The sequence below is a fragment of the Rhinolophus hipposideros genome, assembly GCF_964194185.1.
Source record: "Rhinolophus hipposideros genome assembly, chromosome: 17".
Classification (NCBI taxonomy): Eukaryota; Metazoa; Chordata; class Mammalia; order Chiroptera; family Rhinolophidae; genus Rhinolophus; species Rhinolophus hipposideros.
The window spans coordinates 30,971,398-30,984,643 of record NC_138063.1 but is presented as its reverse complement, the minus strand read 5'-3'; the positions used below and the strand labels follow the sequence as shown (position 1 = coordinate 30,984,643).

Sequence of the window (13,246 nt, the reverse complement as noted above, 5' to 3'; positions counted from 1 at the left end):
GCCAATCATTCACTTTGTTTCAAAATATTATATAAGCACTTAAAAAGAGCAACTTTTAACTTTTGTTTTAAAATATCTGCAAAACACAGTAAGGACAAAACAGGATAGTAAAATTACAGAGATAATCTTCGGTAACATCTTTTTGCTTGGTCAGGCTTTTGGTCCTTTTGGTGAACATAGCATTTATTTAAAAATAAAAAATGGTATAATTTAAATGTCATTGTAAACACTACTCTCTTATCATTCCAGCTCCTGGGTGGCAAGCAAGACACATAAACCTCTGAATGATTTAAGCAGAAAATTAATTTGTTAACAGAACAGTCGGTGATGCCTGGTGAGAACGATAGAGGATCACGGTTGTGCCTTCTCTTCAAGGTAAGGCACGGCTCCAGTATTGATGGAAATTAGCGCCAAGGAGTGTTTCCCAAGGGGACACGACGGAAGGGCCCCTCTCAGAGCAGGAGGCAGTCCCCTCTCTGCAGGGCACCGGGCGTTTTAGTGCCCCGAGGACTGGCTGCTTCTTCGGGCGGGGGCTCGGCGGCCTCCGCTCTCACCGCCCACCCCGGCTCCCGGACCTCCCGCGTGCCGGCGGCCTGGCGCAGGGCTCGGCAAGGCCGGACGCAGGCGCCACCGACAGCCGTCCAGCTTCCAGTCCGCCTCGGCGGCGGCGGGCGACCCTCCCCGGGTCGGGAGCGGCCCTTCTGCTCGGCCCCGAGGTCGGCCGAGGACCTCCTCGGCGTGGTGAGGGCACCGCCATTTCCTCGCACCCCGTGATCTGGTCGACGTGAAACGGCCCGAGTTTGCTTTTTCTTGCCGAGGCAGCCTCTTTGTCCGTAGCCGGGTTCAGGTGACGACCACCCGGCCCGGACGGCCCGGCGGAAGCCGTCGCGCACCGAGCCTCCCGCCCGGGGGCCCTCACCCCGGCGCCCCCGGCGCACGGCTGCCCACGGGGCAGGGAGGAACGGCGGGAGGCGCAGAGACCCCCCCGGCACGGAGGGAAGCGCCGCGGCCCCGAGGGGGGCTCGCCGCAGGCGCGGGGGCGGCGCATCCGGGAGCGCGCGCTGCGCCCCCACCTCCCCCGCGCAGCCGCACGGGCCGCCGCCGCCGCCGCGGAGCACGCCGCGCGCTGTGAGCCCCGCGCCCGAGCGGCCTGCGGTCCCGGCCCGCCGCCCTGAGGCGGCCCCGAGCGAGCGGCAGAGACAGCGGCGACGGCGGCATGCGGGGCGGCCCGGAGTAGCGCGCGGAGCCCGCGAGGCCCGGCGCGGAGGCGGGGGCGGGCGCGGCGGAGGCGGGGCCCGCGCCGGGCCCGCCCGCCAGCTGGGGGAACCGGCGGCAGTGGCCGAGGAGGCGGCGCGGCGGACGGCGGCCCGAGAGTAGCGCCCGCGCTGCGGCCCGCGGAACCGCGCCGCGACCGCCCGGGCCGGCCCCGAGGAGCGCCCGCCGCCGCCGCCGCCGCCGCGCGGACCGAGGTGAGTGTATCCCCGCCTCCGGGCCGTCCCGGAGCTGCGGCCGCTTGCGCGGGGCTGGAGCGGGAGGCGGAGAGGCCCGTCGGCGTCCGCGTCTCCCGTCCCTTTGTGGCCCGCGCTGCCTCGGCCGGGGCGCGGGCGAGCTCCGCACAGGGTCTGGGGCAGGGACGCCGGGGCCGCTGGACACGCGGCGTCTCTGGTTGGCACCTGCGGCGAGCAGGGAGTTTCCGTCCTAGTTTGACATTGAGTTAGAACCGTTTTTCTTTAGAAGACGGAAGTTTGTTTTATTCACTAAAAACACAGCTAAATATGGCTCCTGGATTCGGCCCGGCCGTGCGGTGCTTGGAAGCCCGGTGCCGGGCTGACCCTTGCCGGGCCGGCGTGGCGGGGGGCGGGGGAGGACCCGCGGGCGGCCGGGGGCGGGGGCTTCCCGGCCCACTGCGCGCCCAGAGGACCCGGCCCTGCTTTAGGAAATGTGTCTGCGTGGGGAGCCGTGCGCTTTAGGTACTGTGGCGGTCCTTCCTGGGAGAATGAATGAATGAAATGGCATTTGCTTACCCGTAATCAATACGCTGTCCAGTTCAAAATTTGCCAGGGATTGGAATGATTTGCATGGTCATTGCCACTCTTACCTGGTCAGCCTTGCCAAGCGAGGGTTCCCCCTCCTCCAAACTTATGACCTTGGCCTGATTCTCAAAGCCACTGAGCTCGCCAGACCTTCAGCCTAACGCGCTTCGCATTTTCTGGCAAGAGTGGGCAAGGGCAAAGCAGTCTTTGTGACTGAACTGTTTCTGGAGGGCAGAGAACGTTACCTTAATCATACCCCATACTTAATACATTGATTTATACGTCCTTGTCAAGAATCCTGAGAGAGGTGTGTGTGGGAGGTCCTGTCCTCGTTTCACAGATGAAGAAGTTGGGGCTCTGAGAAGTAACTTTACAGGTCACAAGCGAAGCAGCAGAGCTGGGACTCAAACCTAGGCCTTATTAATCCAGCGGTCTTTATATCACATCTGCGTCTAGACCAGGATTGCCCACTGTGCTAGGCACGAACTACATGTGGCTATTTAGATTAATTAAAATTAAAATTTAAAAATTTCAGCTCCTGGCTTGAACAGGACACATTCCAATTGTTCAGTATCCAAATGTGGACCGATGGCTCCTATTGAACAGCACTTGTCTAGACCATACATCCGTTTATTCAGTAAAGAAATATTTATTGAGTGCCATCTGTCCATGAGGCACAGTCCTAGGTATACTCTGGTGGATAAGAGATAACATGTCCTTGCCTTTATGGGGCTTGCATTTTACGAGATAGCTTGAGGGATGTTTCCATGGTACTTCAGAGGTTTCCTAATTCACAGTGTGGATTGTGAACTAGCAGCAGCATCCCTGTCCTCTGGGAGTTTGCAAGAAATGTATAATCTTAGGTCCCAAACCACATGAACTGAATTAGTAATTGTCTGTTAAAGTGATATAACAGCTCACAAGTGATAAGCACAGATCTATCTCAGTGGGTTTGTGTTCACATTGAAAGCCTTATTCAGAACACCATTGATAGCTGGTTTAACAAATGTTCTGATGGATTGTTTCGTAGGGATTTTAGAAGCAGGCTGTAAAATTCTTGGGAGCAAACACTTGTTAAGTGCCTGGCTTCTCCCATAGAGTGCAAGCTTTATGAGAGGAGAGATTGTGTCTTCGGTTTAGAGCCATGTATCCCCAGAGACTTCAAAGTGCCTGTTAAGCAGTGGGCACTCAATAAATGCTTGGGTACAGCCACATGCCCCATAATGACGTTTTAGGCAACAGCGGACCGCACAGATGATGGTTGTCCTATAAGATTATAATGGAGCTGAAAAATCCCTATCCCCTAGTGATGTCATAGCCTTCATAAGTTGCAGCACAAAGCATTCCTCACGTGTACGCAGTGATGCTGGTGTAAGGAAACCTGTGCTGCCAGTTGTGTAAAAGTACAGCACATACAATTATGTACAGTACATAATGCTCGATAATGGTAATAAACATTTGTTACTGGCTTATGTATTCACTATACTGTACTTTCAATTGTTATTTTAAAGTGTACTCTTTCTACTTATAAAAAAAAGTTTGCTGTAGAACAGTATGCATATTACACCCGCAGCAGCCTGGTCGTACCTCTCGTCTTTACAGCATCTCTTGATTTTCCCATTTTCTCTTGTGCTTAATTTAATCTCTTTTTGTTTTGTGTAGTGCTATGGGGGCTTGTTGCCTAAGAGCAATAGGCTGTCCCTTTTAGCCCAGGTGTGTAGTATGCCTCAGCATCTAGGTTTGTGGCAGTGCACTCTGACTTTCACACAACAACAAAATTGCCTAAAGACCCACTTCTCAGAACGAAACCCTGTTCGTCATCAGTGCATGACTGTGTGTAAATGAGCATGCTTGAAAGTCAAAATGGTTGTTACTCTCAAGCAGTTGTAGGCAGGATAATTCTCGTGGCATTAGGTAAGAAAGCATGGGACCAGAGTCAAAATGAAGATAAAGTATATGTGGCTTTTTAGCTTCAATCCCCAGCTACTCTGGCCCGAGTTTCACCCCCAGCTCACTTGCATGCTTCATCTCTTTCTCTTTTTAAGAATATAAAATAATATTAATAAATTTGAATCTTAATCATGTTGGTGCCATATAAATATGTGTGTGTGTATTTTTTTTTAAACTAAATTTCACTTTATTTGGATTTTTCCATTAATGCCGTCTTTCTGTTCCAGTACCCAATCCAGCATACTACATTGCATTTAGTCAGTGTGTCTCCTTAGTCTTTGGTCTGTGACAGTTTCTCTATCTTTCCTTGTTTTTCATAACTCTGGTACCCTTCAGGAGTGATGTCCTGGCTGTCCTTGATGGACAGCTTTCCATAGACGAGATAGATCATCCAGTTATGGGAAAAAGTTCTCATATTCAGGAAAGTAAGGCAACAGGAATAACTCTTATTTCTATTCGTTCATCTATACATCTATTATGCTTATATAACAACATACAACTTTAGTACTTGTTTTCATTAACAGATTTCTTGGGGTACAATTCCTCATTGGTTGAGATTCAGAAGTGTTACAACAATGTAAATATGAACCACTGTTTTAAAATATGCTGAGTTTTTATTTTTATGATGGGTTAAGAGCTGGGGTGGAGGAGCAAGGCAAAAGGAGAGATTACCTAAAAGAGGCAGAGATCAGAGAGACCAAGGTGAATGGAATGCCCGGTGATGGAGGAAGAGGAGTGGGGCAGCTGCATGGAAGACACTAGGAGTGAATATCACTTGTTCATTTATTCAATTAATATTTATTGAGTGCTTATGGTGTGCCAGACCCAGTGCTAAATACTGAAGATAACGGGGTGGGACAGCACTAAACAAATGAATATGCAGATAAGTACATAATACTTACAACTTGACTTGTGATGAGCTCTATAAAGAAAAAGGAAAGGGTGTGGAGAGATTGTGGGTGGGAGGAGCTGCTGCTTTTGGTTGGCTGGGTTGGTGAGGAAGACTTTTCTGAGTGACATTTGAATTCCTCTCTCTGGCTTTTGGGAACCCTTCATAATTACTCCCACACTGCTTCTCTCATCTTTCTGTTGTTTCACAGCACACACATGCCTCTTTCCCCATAGGCACTGTGCTTACTGCTAGCTCTGTGTCTTTATATATGATTTCTTCCTCCCCAAATGTCCTCCTCTCCACCTCCAGTTGCTACCTCTTGTTCAAAGATTTGCTCAAATCCCATGTCCTTTATGATGTCTTTCACTGTTGATTTATGCCTGTGTTTGTCAATCTACTTGAGCGTATGGTGTTTGAGGATAGGGATAATATTTTTTATTTATATTTATGTAACCTCACTTAGTCTAGCACAAAGCCAGGATTAATGAAGGGCTGTTAAGAAGGATAGGTCCATTCTGAAGTGTTAACATTTGGGTGATGAACCTTAGAGCAATAAGTAAGGTCCAGTGTTTTTTTTTAAATTAAATTTTTGTGACATAATTGTAGATCCACATTGCAGTTATAAGAAATAATTCAGAAAAATGCCCTGTACCCTTCACCCAGTTGCTGCCAACACACGGAAATGGTACGATTTTCCTTCTTTAGTTTATTGATATGATGGGTTATACTAAATTTTGAATTGAGCCAGCCTTGCATGTCTGAAATAAACTCCACTTGGTCATGGTGTGTAATTCTTTTTATATATTGCTGAATTCTATTTACTAATACCGTGTTAGGGATTTTTTGCATTTATATTCATGGGGGCATTTAGCACTATAAATTTCCCTCCCAGCACTGTTTGAGCTCTGTCTCACAAATTTTATATGCTATATTTTTATTTTCATTCACTCCAGTGTATATTTTTATTTCCCTTGAGACTTCTTTGATCCATGTGTTATTTACAAGTATGTTGTTTAGTTCCCAAGTTTCTATTATCTTTCTGTTTTTGATTTTTATTTCGATTCCATTATTATTGAAGGACACACTGTTTGATTTCAGTTCTTTTAAATTTGTTGAGCCTTGTTTTATGGCTCAATATATACTCTATCTTGGTATATGTTCTGTGGATACTTGAATAAAATGTGTTTTCTGCTGTTTTTGAGTGGAGTGTTCTATAAACGTCAATTAGATCTTGTTGGTTGATGGTGTTGAGCTCTTCTATACCTTTGCTTATTTTCTATCAACTGTTGAAGAAGGATGTGGAAGTTTCCAACTACTTTTGTGCATTTGTCTATTTCTCCTTTTAAGCTGTATCCATTTTTAGCTTTACATATTTTACAGCTCTCTGGTGCATACACAATTACTTGGTGGATTGACCCTTTCTGTCATTGTATAATGTCTCTGTTTCTAGTAGTTTTCTTTGCTCTGAATTCTACTTTATCTGATACTAACATAGCTACTCCTTTTTCTTTTGATTGCTTTCTTTAATTGTTTGGATGATATATCATTTTCCATCCTTCTACTTTCAACCTGCCTCTGTTGTTATATTTGAAGTAGGTTTCTCGTAGACAACATATAGTTGGGTCATGTTTTTTAATCCATTCAATGAATTAAATGAAAAAAATGAAAAAAAGACACAGTCTGTGTCTTTTCATTGATGCATTTAGGCCATTTACATTTAATGTAATTATTGATCTATCAGGGCTTAAGTCTGCTATTTTATTTTTTGGTTTTTTTGTTCCCTCTCTTCTTTGTTTTTCTGGCCCTGATTTGCTATGGGTTACTTAAACATTTTTTTAGAATGCCATTTTGATATATCTATACTGTTTTTGAGTGTATTTCTTTGTGTAGTTTTTTTTTAATTAAAATTATTTTTTACTGGTTGCTCCAGATATTATTTGCTGCGTGTGTGTGTATCTTATTGTCTACTGGTGTCATCACTTTACCTGTTCATTAGAAACCTTTTTTCCCTTTACCCTTCCCCATTTTAATATACTTGTAAATATCTTCTCAATTTACATTCAGAAGCACATTAGACAGTGTTATAGTTTTTGCCTCCATGGTCAAACAAATGAGAAAACTCAAGGGGAGAAGGAAAATCTATTTACCTGTGTTTTTGCTCACTATGTTTTCTCTTGATTTCTCAAGATTCCTTCCTTTATCATTTCATTTTTGTTTTAAGAGCTTCATTATAGCCATTATTTAGGGTAGGTCTACTGGTGGCATATTCTTTTAGTTTTCCATCATTTGAGAATATTGTGATTTCCTCTTCATTCCTGAAAGATATTTTCTCTGTGTTGATCTTTTCTCAGCACTTGAAAAGTGTTGTACCACTTTCTTCTAGCCTCCATGGTTTCTGATGAGAAATCCACTGTCATTCAGAAAGATTTTCCTCTCTAGTTGAGGTTTCATTTTTTTCTCACGGGTCTCAGGATTTTCTCTTCGTCTTTAATTTTCACAATTTTAATTATAATACATCTTCATGTGGATTTCTTTGGGCTTATCCTGTTTGGAGTTTAATAAGCTTCCTGAATCTGTAGGCTTACATCTCTTGCCAAATTTGGGAAGTTTTCACCATTATTTCTTTGAGTATTTTTGCAGCCCATTTTCTCCTCTCTTTTCAAGACCTATGACTTGAATGTTAGATCTTCTGTGTGGTCCCACAGGTTCCTAAAGCTGTTGATTTTTCTTTAGTTTATTTCTCTCTGTTCTTTAGGTTGGGTAATTTCTATTGCTCTATCTTCCAGTTCCTTTTCTCTGACCTTTTCATTCTGCTGTTGAGTCCATCCACTTAGTTTTTTATCTCTGTAATTTTCAGCTCTCAAATTTCCATTTTTTGTTTATATCTTTTATTTCTTTGCTGAGGTTATTTATGATTGAAATTATTCATTGAAGCATTTCTGTCACATCGGCTTTATAATCATTGTCAGATAATGTAACATCTCTGTCATTTGGTATTGGTGTCTACTGATGTCTTTTTCATTCACTTTGAATTCATCCTGGACCTTGGTATGAGTGTTTTTTAAAATTAAAACCTGGACATTTTCATATTATGGTACAAAATTCCACATCTTATTTAAAGCCTTTGTGTTAGCTGGCTTTTTTTGTTGACACCACTCTGGAAGGGGAAGGAGTGGCATGCAGCACTGCCTTGTTATTGCCAGGAGAAATTGGAGGAACAGACTCCCCACTGGGCATCCCTTGTTACTGCCAGGTCAGGATCCCCGGGGAGACGGTGTGGGTGCCTTAGATGAATGCTGGGCTCCCTACATGGCCTTCTCAGCATCACTAGTGTGGAGGGGTGCTTTGTTACAGCCTAGTAAGTATACAGAAGTCTAGGTTACCCATACCCACATGACTTTTGTTGGCATAGGTGGGACCACCGTTTTTTCTGTGGTGTTTGTCTGGAGTAGAATGGTTTTTTCCCCAAGAGTTTGTCTTGCTAGGATGCCCCTTTTCTGGTCCTTTGGCTAGAGGCCTTTTTTTTCGGTCTGTGCCTATTGACATTTCAAGGTTGCCATTTTCTTCAGCTACAAGTCTGGGATATATGAGGTAAACGTAAAACCCAGGAACTCACCGTTGTGTTTGTTGTTCTTGGGGCCTGAGATCCCTTGCCAGTCTGCCTTCTCTTCGTACTTGAGTCCTTTTATGTTTATTTTATATGTAATATCTAGAATTTTTCGTTGTACTTTGCGGGGGTAATAGGGAAAAGTACATTTACTCCATCTACTGAAAAGCAGATGTCCCTAAAGGACTAGTTTTTAACACTTCCTCTTTGTCTTGGGCTGATTCTTTTCTAAAATATGTAAAAACTGAAATACAAGAAAAATGACATAAAAAGCCTACAATATACAACTCCCAATATTTTATTATTTGATTCAGTAGATGTAAAATTTCTGTCAAAAATTCCGAAAATTTCTGGGAATCCTAGTTTCTAAATGCTTACTCTCAGTCTCTGTACTCTCCTCATGGGGTATAAGCAGTTTGCTGTCTAGTGACTACAGTTTGACTGGCACCTAGAGTATTACTACCTGATTCTTTCTGAAACTCTGAATCATTGATTATCCTCTATGTGAAATCCTTTAAGTCCTTAAGAAAAAGGAGTGTTTAAGATTGTTTTTAGGATAGCTGCAGCAACAGTGGCAAGACTTGAGAGTACATCCTGATTTTGTGTGATTAATTTCTCCTTTAACTGTTAGAATTTGTATAAATTGTTATAAATTATAAAATAAATTCTTGTAAGTATTTATAAGAGTCCTTTAAAGTCTTTGTAATTTATGACTCCTAAGCTACACAGAGAACATACAATTGTTTTTGGTTCTGTAAAGATGTCAAAGTATAGGCTTCTGGTATGTTATCTTTTGGTTGACAACCTCAGCTATGGAACAAATACTAAGGGACACTAAGCCATGGAGCCATGAAATGATTTGAAGACAATTCCTTAGGTTTAAATGTCATGGCTTTTGCTAGATTTTTGTGTCTGGTAGTTATGACTTCCTTCCCATTAAATTTCTTTTTTTTTTAAATATCAAGTTTGGTTATAAAAAGGAGTCGAATTTGCATTGCATTCGTAGAGCCACATACTAAGTTATTGGATTGTTCTTTGGAATTTACACGTTATGTTTTATAATTTATTGTTTTTGTTAAGGTTAAAGAGTGAGTGAAAATTTCTGGAAATGTTGTAACTCATTCCATATCTAGGAATTAGCGTGTTTGTCAATAAACACTTTCCTAATATTTACAAGTCCTGGTGCATAGCAGGAACTTCTGAAAGTAAGAAGGTAGCACTGTCATTGTATGAGGCTTGACCGCTTCAGAGATCGAAGTCCATATTTTGTGTATAATAAGACTGCAGAATTAATCTTGATTATTTTTAAGTGTTTCCATGCAAAGGGAATGCTATCGGAAATAACAAGACTGTTGTAGGAAGAGTAGCTCTGAGAATTGCAGTGTTTACCCAGTTTAGGGGCATACGAGAACTAAAACAGCTTTTGTCACGTGGCATGGAAAATGGTGGTAAGATGGTCTCTAATCTGAAAGTCAGAAGGGGAAGAAGATGGTTAATTGTAGACTAAGTCTTTGAACAGGCTGGAAATCCTTTGATGATCAACCTGTGGGTCATTTCAGTGCATGAGATACAGACACTGTTGGAATGAAAGCAGCTTTGTGGCTGAGCTTTTGACAGGAAATACCCTTGAGGTGGAGGAGTGAGTGCAATACTGCCAGCTTATCCGCTGGTGTTTCCCCTGATATGGGCTCTTGTCTCAGAAGGGAAAGATTCAGGAGTATTAGTGGAACAGTGAGTTGGTTCAGATAGGCTGGGATGTAGGCTATTGATAATTGAAGATGGGGCTACAAAACTCAAAACAGAATGTGAATTGTTATAACACTATACTCTTTAGTTTCAGGTGTACAGAACAATGTAGTGATTAGAGTTATCCTCATTGTATAGATGAAAGAGCTGTAGCATGGAGAGGTTAGGTGGTGAAGATGGGATCTGTCCCTATGTCTCTGCATTTAACATGGCAGTCTGATTCCAGAGTTTGTGGTCTTATCCACCAAACTAGGTAGACTTGCTACCAGGACAGTTGGGGCAAGATTGCTAAGGGCTTTGAATAACAAGCAGCAGTATATGGATGCTATTTGGAAGGCAATAGGGAGCCACTGAAAGATTTTGATGAGAATATTGATGTCGGTATTCTCATAATTAAGAATTAAGCTGTAATGTACATGTAGGTGGGTGATTGTTATTTTAAAAGGCTAGATGTAGGAAATGAGGCTAATGTGCTAGTTCAGTTGACTATGTATATAGGAACATACAAGTGCATTTTTAGAGATGGACTCAGATTTTTCTTTCAATGGGTAAAATAGTAAAGAGGTAGGTTAGTCACTTGACCTCCAGGAAGATGCCATGATTAACAGCAATGGGGAAAAAAAAATATAGGAGGGTTTGTTTCAGGATCGTTATAAGCGTGTCCTGAGACCTGTCTAGCTGAAGGTGTCAGAGCAGCTGCCAGTGGAACTAACCTGTAGGCATCACAGCTGTGGACTTCGTCTTGGGAGGAGAGGTCACATCTGAAGGTGAGATGAGCACGGTGAGCAGTGAGGTGAGGCAGACGGAGTGGTGGAGAAGGCCGAGAAATCAACCTGAGGGGATGCTTACAGTTACGACACTGGAGGAGGAGAGAATCTTTTACATCCTCATTGAACAAATATTTATTGAGTGTCTCGTGTGTGCCAGGTACTGTGAATACAAAGTGAACAAAAGACATGGTTCCTGTTCTTGTTGATTATACAATATGATGGGGCAGACAAAAGTAGAGACAATTAAGTAAAAATGAAGGAAATGACAGTTCAGCTAATACCCACAGGTCAAAAGGATTTTTAATACAAAGTGGGGGCAAAAGGATTCCAGGTAAAAAGAATGGTATGTGCAGAGGCCATGTAGCATAAGAGAACTCGTTCTGCTTAAGGAACTGAGAGATCAGTGTGGCTGAAGGGAAAGGGGCGTGAGATGATGGGAGATAAGTGGACTTGGGACAGATGACGTTGGAGTGCATTCTCAGTGCTATTGAAAGGTGTGGCCATGGGAGAGCTCTGTTTCACGTTTCAGGCAGATCACCCTTACTGCCATTTGGAAAATAGATTTGGGTAAGAGGGTAGAATGGGTGAAAGCGAGGCATGGAGACCAGTCAGGAGACTGCAGGAGGACTGGACTCCAGTGGTGGCAGTAAATCTGCTCGAGGTTCAAGACAGCTCCAGTGTTTCTGTCAGCAAGCTGCTCTGGTCTTCCCGGGCCTTCCCCCTGAGTGCTTTTGTTCCTCTACCAGATCATGTATCATGTTGACACTATCAGTTTATCCATCTGTGTCCTTTCTAGACTGAATTCCTTTGGCAAAGGTAGGGATCTTCCCTCACTAGTCTCATAAGCACCAGTGCCTACCACTTAAGAAGTGATCAGTAAATGTTGAATCAATCAGCATAGTTACCTTCAGAGGTGCAAGACTGGTCAGGTTTTAGAATGAGTTTTTTTCCCTGGGAGAAACTCCAAGACATGAATTGGCTGGTGGCAACATTACCAGGGAGGAGTGTGCTGTTTGGGCCTATATGGCGTTCAGAGGTGTTTTCAGGTGTCTAACCTTTGGAAGGTCTGTATAATTTCCTCAGCAGGAAAATTAGAAGAGAGCAAAGTCAGGAAATCCAAGGGAGGAGGTCTTAGGAAGAATGATGGCCACTAACGTCCAACACTGCAGAGCAGGCCAGAGTGTGAAAAGATTTCTTCCTCTTTCTTGCTTGCTCTGCTCTCCAGTTTCAGCAGAGGTAACAGCAGAAATCATATTACAAAGGGGTATGAGTGAGTGCATGGAGATAAGTGGTGACAGCAAATGTAGACTATTCCTTGAAGTATGTGCAGAGGAGCAAGGAGGAGGGTGTAGCTTGCATTGGGGGCTGTTGAGGGAAATCTCCTTAGTGATGGGAAGGAGCAGAGCCTCTTGTAAGCACTAGGGTGTGACCTGTGAGAGCCAAGGAAGTAAGGTGCATGAGAGTTAGTGTGGGTCTGGCAGGGGACGAGGAGTGGGCATTGTAGTGCCCCGGAGATGGCAAATGCCCCAGGGAAAGGGGTGACCAGTTATCAGCTTCTAGGATTTTGCTCTTTGGGGACACTCACTCGCTGGTAGCAGAGGATTCTGTTTTACCAGTGAAGCCAGAAATACTGATTATTCAAGTGAACTGTCCAGATTTTTAAATGTTGGCAATTCTATTTCTAAGAATCTTTTTTTTTTTTTTTTTTTTTTTTTTGTGGGGAGGGACAAAACCCTCATCATCTCTGGGTGCTGTTGGCCCTGAAAGTTATCTTGGAAGTAGGGTTTCCAGGCGGGAATCCCCACCGGTTCTCAGGAATTTTTTTCACTTTTCCGTTACCGAATCCCGTGATATAAAATGTTTTCTGTTCTCCACGATGAATCATTTCCACAGAGTGACGGCGGATACAGCCAACCACCTGGGTTCAAGGAGACGATTTTCCTGATTTCCCGACCAACTTTCCTCGGGATTCGGGAATGGAAAAGAGAAAAAAATTCCCAAGAACAGGCGGGAATTCCTGCCGGGAAAATATACTTGGAAGAAAGGGTCGTTAGAGTCGCTTGGTGAGTGAAAGACAGGTGTATTTGTGGAACGAGGCTTCCAAGGCTATAGAAAAGGATGCAATTAAGTGTAAACGGAGAGCATTATCCTTGAAAAGGAGGAAGAACTGTGAGAGATGAACAAAGGGAACGTGAGGTGAAAGTGAGGTGGAAGGAACTTGAGTCTGAGGAAATGAGACTGGGGTCTG

General features: G+C 43.8%; 1 protein-coding gene across 3 annotated transcripts in view; it reads left to right on the top strand.

The window, feature by feature from the left end:
- Positions 1–315: 315 nt before the first annotated feature.
- GALNT1 (polypeptide N-acetylgalactosaminyltransferase 1) overlaps positions 316–13,246 on the top strand; it is a 110,887-nt gene continuing 97,956 nt past the window's right edge. The window contains exon 1 of one of the 3 annotated variants that reach the window (XM_081078705.1): positions 316–375. The gene's annotated coding sequence lies outside the window, so the exon portion shown is untranslated. Of the gene's footprint in view, positions 376–1,319; positions 1,470–13,246 lie in introns of those variants that run through there. The other 2 variants (XM_081078703.1, XM_081078704.1) reach the window with 2 other exon arrangements.